The following is a 13768-nucleotide window of genomic DNA, read 5'->3' on the forward strand; positions in this document are numbered from 1 at the left end:
CTCAGATTACGAGTCGCACGCCTTAACCCACCTGGCCATGCCGGGCCCTCTTTCATAAGAAAAATTGAGTTATTTGTGCAAATCGAGTATATTACTTTAAGAAGTTCAGTTTCGTATAATCCATTTTTTTTTTGACGAGCTCTAATGGCATAAAGTAATTTAATTCAAAAGCTTGTTGTCCAGTAATCTTGATCTAAACAACCCAACAATTAAGAAGTAAAATATACGACATAATTTACTGAAAGTTCCTGACAAAAATTTGATAAAATTTAAATATGATAAAATGTGTGAGAGTAAAGCTCCGGATTTCACTTCTTGTTTATAATATAAACAGAAATTAGTAAACAGCTGCTACAATTGTTCTGTGCAATGAAATGTATCGAAATAGATTACATAGACTTCTTCATGATTCACACATATCAAAAAAACTTGTAACGTCAAAATTTGATGAAACATCGACTATTGAAAATAATATTAGAGATACTAAGAACACTGATTTTAATTTTAGATTTTAAATAATTTTATTAACATCTTCAGAGGAACATCGATTTAGAGTAACAGAAAGTTTATTTCTTAATAATTCTCTTAAATCATAGTCTGTACCAGTGACAGAGCCGAATTTTATTAATTAGAATAATTGTATAGAATACATATATCACATCATAAACGTTTTTTTTTCATTTTAGCGTTTAACTGCATGATATACATCAGCTTTCAAGAAATAATGAAGTCCAGAGAAATAACGTCTTTAATATTTGACTTTTTCTAATTTCTTCTTGGAAGTATACTATAGAACATAAAATAAGACAACATCTTATACTGGTAAGTACAGAACACAAAATAACACATCTTATACTTGTATATATATGCACACAAAATAACAGAAACCTCTTATACTGGTAAGTACAGAACACAAAATAACACATCTTATACTTGTATATATATGCACACAAAATAACAGAAACCTCTTATACTGGTATGTACAGAACACAAAATAACACATCTTATACTTGTATATATATGCTCACAAAATAACAGAAACCTCTTATACTGGTATGTACAGAACACAAAATAACACATCTTATACTTGTATATATATGCACACAAAATAACAGAAACCTCTTATACTGGTATGTACAGAACACAAACACAAAATAACACATCTTATACTTGTATATATATGCACACAAAATAACAGAAACCTCTTATACTGGTATGTACAGAACACAAAATAACACATCTTATACTTGTATATATATGCTCACAAAATAACAGAAACCTCTTATACTGGTATGTACAGAACACAAAATAACACATCTTATACTTGTATATATATGCTCACAAAATAACAGAAACCTCTTATACTGGTAAGTACAGAACACAAAATAACACAACATCTTACACTGCTCTGTGCAGTCGTTGCTTTATCAGTTCTGCATTATCACGCTCAGTGAAAAAGATTTGAATCATACGTATATATTTCATATAGACGTGAGATCAACTCTTTATAATAGACAACCACTGTGCTGTCATCTAATAAAATGCAATCCTATTTTACCGAGAGTGCCACAGAGCAGATAAAACCAAAAGCTCTTAGCTCTGATGACTTGTTTTTTGGAAGGATATCAAATAAAATCCCTGAAGAATTTTTGTCTTCCATTTGAAAACATGATGTTAATGCTGCCATGCATATGCTTTTAAACTGATTTTATAACTCTGTTGCTGACAGCGAATAGTTATTGCGAAAGGCCTAACGTGTAAGGGAAGTTAACTGAAACTTGTCAAAATATAATGAAAAACTGGAGGAAAAAAATCTGTATAAACTTTTATATAATAACATATAAAACTATTTTATAAGCCTAAATGGTAGATTTTATTAACTGTACATCTCTTCGTGAAATACCACAGGGATTTTCTGAACTACGTTTAAAAGTAAAAATATTGCAAAAGGGTTAAAAAGGCTTCTTTCCCCTTATTTCACATCTGAAGCTCTCGATAAGTTACAATTTCTGCTTTTTATTAAATAAATCCGTGTAACAGCCATCCACTGCTGCCTTTCTTAATGAATCGTTTTGGTCATAAGCTCTTCTGTATGTTTGACAATAAACATACTTCAGTAACATTATAGACGATTCATTTCACTTCACTCAGATGATAAACTGTTAACACAATGTTAAGACCTATATTATTATCTATAGGTTAGTTTCGCGAGTTATTTTCATTAAATAAATATTTATGTGCCACTGTGATCATAAAAAAATTTGTAGTTTCTGTTACTCACAATTAACCATATTCATTAGTAACAGTAGTTATTATTGTAGGAATTTAACAGCGCCTCTGGTGCGAATTATTAATTGGATAATGGAAACACATTTATATTAAACAACACAAAAAGACATAAGTCAAGTGGCTTATTACGGAACAAAGGTGTACGTTTTGAGTGTTATAAAAGAATAAATCTAATAAGTAACTAAAACTTACGATGTGAGTGTAAGTTCAAACAGAATTCACAGAGAAATAAGAAACATTAAGGAAACTATAAAACATCTTTGGAATATCAAGAAATCCTTTAGGTTTCTTCTTTAGAAATACCGTTCTTATCAGTTCTTTGCAGAAGAAGCTCTCAACTGTTTTATTTCTAAAATCTTTTCCACTTCTTCTGTAGAAAACATAAGAAGAAAAACAAAGAAGAGATACCGCCATTTATAATTTCTAAATGATGAAATTCACAGATTTAAACTATAATTTCTTTGAATTCTTGACGACTGACTTCCTTGGATTGGAAATTTTCTCTCTCTAAGTGATTGAAAGACTTTATGTGTGCTAGTTTAAGTCTCTATTGATCTATTATCTACGTATACAGAACAAAATATGGTTTTCTACAGTTTGAACGAAAAAGAAACGAGTGGTACATTTATTGGATAAGGATCGGATAGATAATAACAACCTACTAGGTATATTTTGACAGAACGATGATGTATAAACAATAGCTACAAAATATCACAAATACCAAATATTATTTAATATACAGATGCTAATTAAATTATCTAAGAAACATCTCTTGTTTAAAGTAAATGAGAACTCTAATACGGTTAATTTTATTATAAGCTAGTGTCCAGAAATATGTTATTAATATAAAATGTTAATCCTTATTATAAATTAGTCTTACATAATAGATTTTATCAATACAAGATGATGATTTAAGTTTCATTATAAACTAGTCTTACATAAGAGATATTACTAATACAAAACAATGAGATAAGTCTAATTATAAACTAATCTTATACAATAGATATTATTAATACAAGGTGTTTAAGTCTTACTACAAACTAACCTTACATAATAGATATTAATACAAAATGTTAAGTCAAACTATAAACAAGTCCTAGATGACAGATATTATTAACACAAGATATTAAGTCTTATCACAAACTATCCTTATATAACAGATATTATTAATACAAGATGTTAAGTCTTATTATAAAATAGTCTTACATGATATATATTATTACTACAAAACATTAAGTTTTATTATAAACTAGTTTTACATAATAGATAATATAAATACAAGATGTTAAGCCATATCATTAAATAGTCTTATATAACAAGTATTAATAATTCAAGATGATGAGTTAAATGTAATTACAAACTAGATAATAGATAATATTAATACAAGATGTTAATTTTTGTTCTAAACTAGTCCTACACAATAGATATTATTATAATAAGATGATGAGTTAAATGTAATTACAAACTAGATAATAGATAATATTAATACAAGATGTTAATTTTTGTTCTAAACTAGTCCTACACAATAGATATTATTATAATAAGATGATGAGTTAAATGTAATTACAAACTAGCCTTAGATAATAGATAATATTAATACAAGCTGTCAAGTCTTATTATAAACTTGTCCTACATGAGGGATATTATTAATACAAGATGATTAATTAGGTCTTATATACTAGTCTTACAGAACAGATCCCATTCATTGACTTCCATTCTTTGTAGTGACTACAGCAGCTAACCCATTGAGGCTTTTCTGTAAGAGAAAAAATGAGCAATCGAATTTATTATATTTTTATACTTATGTGTACCTGAGCTTTTGTAGCAAACATATAAACATTGTTTTGGTTGTAAGTATTTTTACAAGGACGTTTGATCTTGACCTAAAGTTCTAAACATTGTCTGGATAGTTAGTATTTACACAGGAGCGTATGATTATAACTTTTATATTGTGATAAACCAGTAACAAACAAATTCATTAAGAATGAATTAACGTGACTTGCATAATAAACAACTACAATTTACTTTGTAACATGTTCGCTACATTTAATGTACAATATTCATATTCAGTAACATCTACTTTTTATAAAATTATCCAAGCATGCTCACCCTCTTAGCCGTTGGTGCGTTATAATGTGACAGTTAATCCCACTATTCGTTGGCAAAAAAGTAGCCCAAGAGTTGGCGGTGGGTGGTGACAATTAGCTGCTTTCCCTCTAGTCTTACACTGCTAAATTAGAAACGGCTAACGCAGATAGCCCTCGTGTAGTTTTGCGCGAAAATTCTAAACAAACATAAGATTATATTTATTAGATAAAGGTTTACTACACTCTTCTGATTTCCAATCATACAACTGTTATTAATGTATTTTCCAAGTTAAACTTATTGATATGAGTTCAGGTTTCCTGGGGCACAGATCAAGTTCGGTGAAAATGCTTACATAATGTAATTTACCGTATATCACAATTAATTTGCGACCTCCTAAGACATACAATAAACTATACAATTCAATGTTAACCCTTGCTGGTTTAACGAAAATATCTGAAAGAAATATACCTTCTGTAAACGTTCTAATTTATTTATTAGCGAGTACTTATTTGTTTCTTAAGAACAGATCAATATGAAATTTAAGAGTGATGCACAGAACAGGAATTCAAACTTGTAACTTACAAATTATTACATTGCACACTTAGATGTTTACTGCAAAAGAGAATTAGATAATGGCGTCTACCCTTTTTACTAAGTACTAATTGGACGTAAGAGAGAGTTTCAAGCAGAAAACCTAACTTAGTTTACTCACGTAACGCGTTCTTTTATTGGTGACTAAAGCAGTAAACGAGCACTGAGCTATGTACTAATATTTTATCTTGATAGGAACCGATGAAAGGGTCGGACCATTTTATTAGATTTTAAGTTTTAAATTTTCTTTTACGATAAATTTTTACTCTATCAGATAATGGATTAAAGTCATTAAGAATTTTGAAGTTTTGGAAAAGCAGTTCTTTTACACTCACAAGTAAAAACCATTAATCCATCTGAATGTAATCCGAAATACGAGGGTTATGCAGAAGTGCTCAAGAAATTACAACATTGTCGTAGATTCGTTGAATTTAAGGAAACATGCCTCTTTCAAACTGAAACATGCAACTAAATGTTCATAGAAAGCCACTTTAAAAAACACGTTTCTGTCGTCTCCTATGTTTTATACTTTACAATACTAGTAGCTTATGAGCAAAATTTGGGTTCGATACTCGGGGTGGACAAAGCACAAGTAGTAATGCATTCCACAAGTAGCCCATTGTGTACGTCAGTGGTTAACAAGGGAAAACAGAGGTCGTTCTTACTATACCGCTACTGAGTGGTTTAGTTAACCAGTATCAACATTATTACATTCCTTTATAATGTGGATAAACAACTTATCTATTTTATAATTTCTCACCCCTTTCGCAAGATGAAATTCAGTCTGTAATATGTTGTTTAATTAATAAAAGTATCCAAAAGATTGGATAATCCTTCCAATAATTTATCGTTTTTGCTATTTTAACACTTTATCTTCCACCTATAAGTACTTTTTCTCACAATACTCTCTGAATTTTCAGTGCTTAAGACGATGTTACACTTACCATTGTTACCACATTAACATTTCAGTCTCTCAACAAAATTATACACTAAACTAAAGGAAAATCGGAGACACTAAAACACACATAAAACACTTTCTTATTGTAGTACAGTTAAACACCTAAGAATATTGTATTTCTACTCAGCTTAAGCCCCCCAATGGCTCAGCGGTATGTCTGCGGACTTACAACACTAAAACCGGGGTTTCGATACTCGTGATTGGCAGAGCACAGAAACCCATTGTGTAGCTTTGTACTTAATTCAAAACAGCAACAATCACTGAGCTTAAAAGTAATTGACATAAAATATAAATATTAAAAACAGCGCGAAAACTCAACTGATGATTCAATGTTATTTAATCATTAATTTTATGATATATTGATGTATAATTTCAAGTATTTTGAGGAAGTTTGTTATTTCAGATTGTACTTTATAGTGTGTATATTATTTTAATAGTGACTCAGACATGATCATCTACTTAACTATTTATGTTCTCACTTTGGTCTCTGATGTTCGCTAACTTCTGGTTTAACAATAACCTATAGTTTCTTAGTACACATCTCCAAGACCATGATCCTAAATAAGGTAATATTAGCTAATGGATATACTTAATACTAGTTGTGTTAGTTTTTAATAAATATTAGTTTTTCAGTCGCACGTTCGAAAATTATCTAAACTTAGCAAATCTCACACCACCAGAATCGTGTTCCTACTTTATGCTGAAAATCTTAAACTGTCATGATCATGTTCAATTATTATTTCCTGAACCAGCTTCTGGTACCTCAAACCCACAACTCCAGGAACAAAGTCTCACACCATGTGAAACTTGTTAACACTCATTTCTTCACTTCACGAGCTTCCCAGTTCTACACCATGCAACACAATTAGTCTCCTATCTATTAAAATAAAACAAAAAAACGCGTGTTTTTATCAGTTCCATACTACATGGAACAATCTCCTAATCACCTATACTATATTTGATGTTGAAAGACGTGTGTGAACCCGAAGTTTTCGGTTTCCAGTTTCACACATCAACCATAGTATCCTTCCTCACTATGATGCTAGCAGTTTATCCTTTATTTTCTAGCGTATCTTCTCTCACAACTCCAATAACTTAATAAAACAAGTTTCCCTTTGTATTTATCTAGCTTCTTGTTCGTTACTAACTTCTTTTGCTCTTAAATAAACATTAAAAATGAAGCCGAATGTACATTGTGCGCATGTCAAATGCTTTATTCTAAAACGGGGTTTTAATCCAAAACCAAATATACAGAAAGGATTAGACTTGTTTGTAGTTTGTGAAGGACAAGAAGTGATAATTTATTTTCTGTTCACACTAATATAAAACCTTATATCCACATACAGAATGAAGGGATTGTGTTCGTGTGAAATGTCTATTATTAAATCCTTTAGAACTTCTTGATTCTTTTGGTGCTGACAAATGATCACCAATCGAGACTTTAATGTCTCACATGATTTCACAATATGAAAACATTTCTTAATAAGCACCATTAGCGACACCTGTGGGAAAATGGTGGAAAGCACGATCAATAATTTGCCCTCTTTTGTCAGTTCTATTCTTCATTTTCTATTAGAACATTGGTAAACTTGGCCACCACTTCACCTTCCATCTTCAAATTTACGAGATTTTCTAGTAAAAGGTTTGAAACTACAGAATAATGAAAAATTTTTGTCTTTGGTTTGAAACGAAGAAAAAAAAAAGATTTCAATCTACTTAAATGAAAATTTGTGTAACCAAACGTCACACAGAGTGTCTGGATTTTATATTAACAGAGATAAAATAAATAACTTTCTTAACATTATTTCCGGATGCTCGGCATGCATATATGTATATATAACTATACGAAAGGTTCTTTCAACAACTTCTGATAACTACTTACGTAATAAAACATTCTATCTATTACCAACAATTGGTCTCGATTGTGAGTTCTATTAGTTAATATTTTTCTGTAAATATCTTTAACCTAGTTATCCTCACTTCTGTTCTATTTCTGTAAATATTAATATTAAGTACATTTAAGGGTTAAGATATCAAGGGGATAATTAGACAGTAACTGGTCATTGGTTCGTTATGTACTTAAGGAAAAATTAATTCAAATAGAGTTATCAATCCACTATCAAGTAAGAAATAGGGATATCTGTACGACCATAACGTTACAAAGGGTAAAACAAACATCAAATATCTCATCTACTTTACTTTAACCTTGACTCTGAACAACGATATTAATGAAATCGATAATACGCACACATTGATACTGACTCATGCTTAGACGTCTCAAGTTCTGTTACCTTCTTATGTATTAAATATTACAAAATAGATGTTATATCATTATATTACTTATCATAATAATACACAAGAATATATTAAATTTCATCATTTTACAACCTTTAATTTAACATATTCTACTTTCTATTGCTGAATGAAACACAATAGTCTATTCTTATAACTTATACATATGTGAGACTTATTTTGAACTATTTAATTTTCCCTACTACCAATACAGAATCCTATGTAGGTAGTTGGTTGATAGAGGTAATCATACCGGTTATAAAAATAAAGAGGCGGTTTGTAGGGGTAACCATACTTGTTATAAAAGTAAAAGAGGCGGTTGGTAGGGGTGATCATACCTGTTAGGAAGAGTAAAGAGGTGATTGGAAGGGGAAAGTATACCTGTTATAAAAATAAAGAGGTGGTTGGTAGGGGTAATCATACCGGCTATAAAAGTAAAGAGGTGGTTGTTAGATAGGGGTAGTCATACCTGTTAGGAAGAGTGAAGAAACCTCTTTAGGTAGGGGTAATCATACCTGTTAGAAGAGTATAGAGGTGATTATTTGTAAAGTATACGTTCTCTACTTTATCGTTTTTCATTCATCTACGTCATCAGATGCTGGTGGTCATAATAAAACGTTTTCAAGAGCTTTGTAATCGATGGTGAGTTCAAATAAAACACAAACACTGAAGTGAGTTTTTTGATGGTGTTTTGTTGCTCTCTAAACAGATATTTCGGTACATGCGGGTATTTAGCAACATCGTATATACGATGATATCATATCCGTACTTTGTCCATTGTTGTAAAAACATAGTAAACTAGCGTCACATCCGTACTTTGTCCATTGTTGTAAAAACATAGTAAACTAGCGCAATACTGACATTTTTATTACTTGTTAATAAAACTGTTGTATTAAGTTATATTTTGATTTAATTTTTTTTTTAAATATAAGATGTTTTCTCTAGTATAGCTGAGTGTTTCTTGTATGTTTTTTTTCTTTTCCAACATCTCCAGAAAGTTGTATGGTTATTTCGAAGAATTTCGTTTTATTCACAAAACCATTCTTTGAAACTTCTATGTATCAGTTTAGCCAAACTCTTTTATCGTAAACTTACAACCAAGTGTAAATCTTTGTAAGCTACACTTGATTGATAGGTGTTGTCGTGTCGAACCATACACTAAAATATTGTTGACTTGGCGACACTTTGTCTTACTTTTTCTGTCATTTATATTCATTTACTTGTTCAGCTTATGTTCAAACCTCTATTATTTGACATATAACTTTTTTAATTTGTTTGAACACTTAATCTAATGCTGTTTGATTTTACAAAAACAAAGAAAGAAAAGAAAGTCGATATTACGAAAAGAAGTCTGAATAATAGATATGTGTTAAATCAATCGTTTTGATTCAATACATTTCTGGTACATTTGATTAATTCTGCCCATTAAGGCATTAATTCACTTTTCAGAATATTTTGAAAACTTTTTAAATAGATTTATTTAACTGTTTCGATGACCATTGTTCTGCTAATAATGATGTAGTGTTTGATGAATCATATCAAACTGCTCCTTTCTTTTTACATTTCTCACATCAAATTTTACGTTTAGACTTCCTGAGACAATACGTATTTGGTTAACCGAACGAGAAATAGTTAAATAAATAATTTTAGCGTTAACTTCTTAGTCCATAAGTCCTGACGAAATATTCCTAATGGTGATCCTGTTAAAACAGCCCATCGTTATGGCTAGTGTATTTAGGTAACAGAGAAATCCTATAGAATACTAATTAAAACAATATCGTTAATATTAACTACTTACAATACATTACCTGTTAACATTCACTACATTCAATATATTACCCGGTAAAATTAACTACCTACAATACATTACCTGTTAATATTCACTACATTCCATATATTACTCGGTAAAATTAACCAATTACAATATATTACGTGTTAATATTCACTACATTCAATATATTACCCGGTAAAATTAACTACCTACAATACATTACCTGTTAATATTCACTACATTCAATATATTACCCGGTAAAAGTAACTACCTACAATATATTGCCTGTTAATATTCACTACATTCAATATATTACCCGGTAAAATTAACTAACTACAATATATTACCTGTTAATATTCACTACATTCAATATATTACCCGGTAAAATTAACTAACTACAATACATTACCTGTTAATATTCACTACATTCAATATATTACCCGGTAAAATTAACTACCTACAATATATTACCTGTTAATATTCACTACATTCAATATATTACCCGGTAAAATTAACTACCTACAATACATTACCTGTTAATATTCACTACATTCAATATATTACCCGGTAAAATTAACCAGCTACAATACATTACCTGTTAATATTCACTACATTCCATATATTACCCGGTAAAATTCAGTACCTTCAATGCGTTTTTCATATCCTGTTTGGATGGACTCTTTATATGGTCTTGTTTGTTTTCAGAGCAAACCTTATACTAAAACTATTTGCACTTTGTTTATGAGAGAGAATCAAACCCGGATATTAACATCTGTTAACTGACTCACCGGATGTTTTGTTCCTTTCAAGTAAACACAAAACCTTTAAATTTCCCCTATCACACAAACATCGGTAAGCCTGAAGGCTTAAAACACTAAAACTCTGGTTTCGATACCCGTGACACAGTACAGATTGCCCATCGTGAAGTTTTGTGCTTAACAACAAACACTTTATTCACTATGACTCTTGAAATATATAAAGGTAGTAAAATCTTTTGTGTATGATACCTTACATTTCCGTGTCAATTTTCATCTAAAACTTGGACTCAAGTCCTGAGAACTTTGAACACATTAAAGGATTACCAATTTGAAATTTCAAGTACATATTTTTTGTTCAAAACTCTTTATTTTCATTTTTTGGTCCTTCAAAACCCATAACAGACCTTCAGAACCTATTTTCAGACCTTCCTTTGATTATATTCACCTAAGGTTATTGACTTACCTTTAACAAAATTACTGATAATTATGGAAATCCATTATAAACAAAATAAACATAAAAACTTGTTAGCATACAATTGAAAATTAGAAAAAAATATTTTCTCATTAGGCACAAGAGTGGTTAAAATGTTATTTTTTTCTAGAATATTTTTCAAATAAAGTTATAATTACTATAACATTACATAAGAATGTAATACAGATAACAGTGTTGGGCACATTTATATGCAAAAACGGCTCGTTTGGGCTGAGAAAACACTTTACATAGAAGAGCGAACAACGTTTCGACCTTCTTCGGTCATCTTTGTGAACCTGACGATGACCGAAGAAGGTCGAAACGTTGTTCGCTCTTTTATGTAAAGTGTTTTCTCAGCCCAAACGAGCCGTTTTTGCATATAAATTTCTCAACAAGTGGGTTTCTCGTCATCACTGAGTGTTGGGCACAGCACATGTTGTCCATTTTATAGCCTTCTGCTTAAATCCAACCAAACAATAACACTGTTTATTTAAAATAATTAACACTACATACACTTTACATTAAAAATAGGGGGATTTCTATTGTGTTAATACGGTTTTGGTGTAAACAGTTTAAATAAATAGTTTAAAATGTCATTAACGTTAATCACATGATGCATTTGCTTATTCTGGTACTATTCATATAACCTACCAGAACAGTGACATAAAATAAAAGCTATTTTATTATTTTCTAACGTAGATAAATAATCTTTACTTCCCAAGAGATGTACAATTCAACATTATAATCGACAGCTCTGGGAAGTGAACAGCTTTTCTCTAGACTGATAATTGTTTAAAGGGATAAAAAAAGTATGGAAATTATAAGTTTAAACAGTGTTATCTTACTCGAACCATATTGTTTTAAGTTTATAGAGGAGATTAGGCTTATTTAATTATTAGTTCCAAGTAAAATATCTTTAGCAAGATCTACACAAGCATGGAAACCTCTAGGGCTCGACAGAAGAATGAATTTGTTGAAGTCACTTTAAGCTGTTACACGAATGTAAACTTGATCGATATACATTATCATTACTATTATTTATTGCACGACTTTACAGTTATCATTACTATTATTTATTGCACAACTTTACAGTTATCATTACTATTATTTATTGCACAACTTTACAGTTATCATTACTATTATTTATTGCACAACTTTACAGTTATCATTACTATTATTTATTGCACAACTTTGCAGTTATCATTACTATTATTTATTGCACAACTTTACAGTTATTATTACTATTATTTATTGCACAACTTTACAGTTATCATTACTATTATTTATTGCACAACTTTACAGTTATCATTACTATTATTTATTGCACAACTTTACAGTTATCATTACTATTATTTATTGCACAACTTTACAGTGAGAAAGGCCAAATTAAGAATATTTGTACAAACAGGTTTAAGTGTTTGTAAATACTAACAAATAAAACGGTAGCTGAACTTAACGGGTCGAATTCAGCTAACTTACACATAAAAACTTTAAGTTGGTTTTTCTGTTGTTTTTTTTTTTGTTTCACAATCTCTATACTGCTGTCTTAGTGAATAAGCAGGACATATCGATTTGGGAAGGTGTTTATAACACTGCGGTGACCCTGAGCGGATATCAGTTTATTGTTTCTACAAAGCAAGGGTGGCTAGCCGTGTATTTACCAAGACAACCCAAATAAATGCTAGCAGGTGGAGTAAAACCTGCCAGAAAAATCTTTTCGATTGGTTGATCCAGCTAATCTCTGTGATTAGAAGACTGCACGAATCGCCCAAAGATCTTCATCGAAACTGACAACAACTCGTTGAGTTTCTCTTACAAAGGGATAGCTAAACCGGAAGTTGTTTTCTAGCTTGAGCCATTAAAAAGTACTCAACTTCATATGTTCGTACATGTTTATCTAAAGCCTTATAAAATATATTACTGCACAGTTAACTGATTCAAGTTTTTTTTTTTTTTAAATTAACAAACTAAATGTTGATTTTAATTCGTGGTTTTCTAAATGGTTTCAAACGAGTCACTATAAAAGTTTAATAAATTACTTGTTAATTATGTTCAACACTTTATTGGTAGATATGGTTTAGCTAATTATGAGGAAACAAACTTAAGGTAACTAACAAAAGAACGTAATTTGTGGTGAGGTTAATGTCTGAACTACTGTGAACGGTTTTCGGATAATTTTCTTTTTTCTTGTAAAAAATGGTAAAGTTATATGTGGTAAGATAGTTGGGAATAGACGTGAATCGTATCTATAGTCAAAAACCATCACCATTATCTCAATATAACTAATAAAGATATATATATGATGAGATTATTCGTATTACATATGAATCGTTTCTATAATCAGAAGCCTCACCATCATATCAGTCTAACTATCATTAATTAATAAAGTTATATATGGTAAGATTGTGGGGATTAGTCATGAGTCGTTTCTATAATCAGAAAACCTCACAATTATCTCAGTCTAACTATAATTAATAAATAAAATCATATATGGTACATTGAAGTATAGACACGAGAATCGTTTTCCATAATCAGAAACCATCACCACT

The sequence above is a fragment of the Tachypleus tridentatus genome, chromosome 11 (genome assembly GCF_004210375.1).
Source record: "Tachypleus tridentatus isolate NWPU-2018 chromosome 11, ASM421037v1, whole genome shotgun sequence".
NCBI classification, from domain to species: Eukaryota; Metazoa; Arthropoda; class Merostomata; order Xiphosura; family Limulidae; genus Tachypleus; species Tachypleus tridentatus.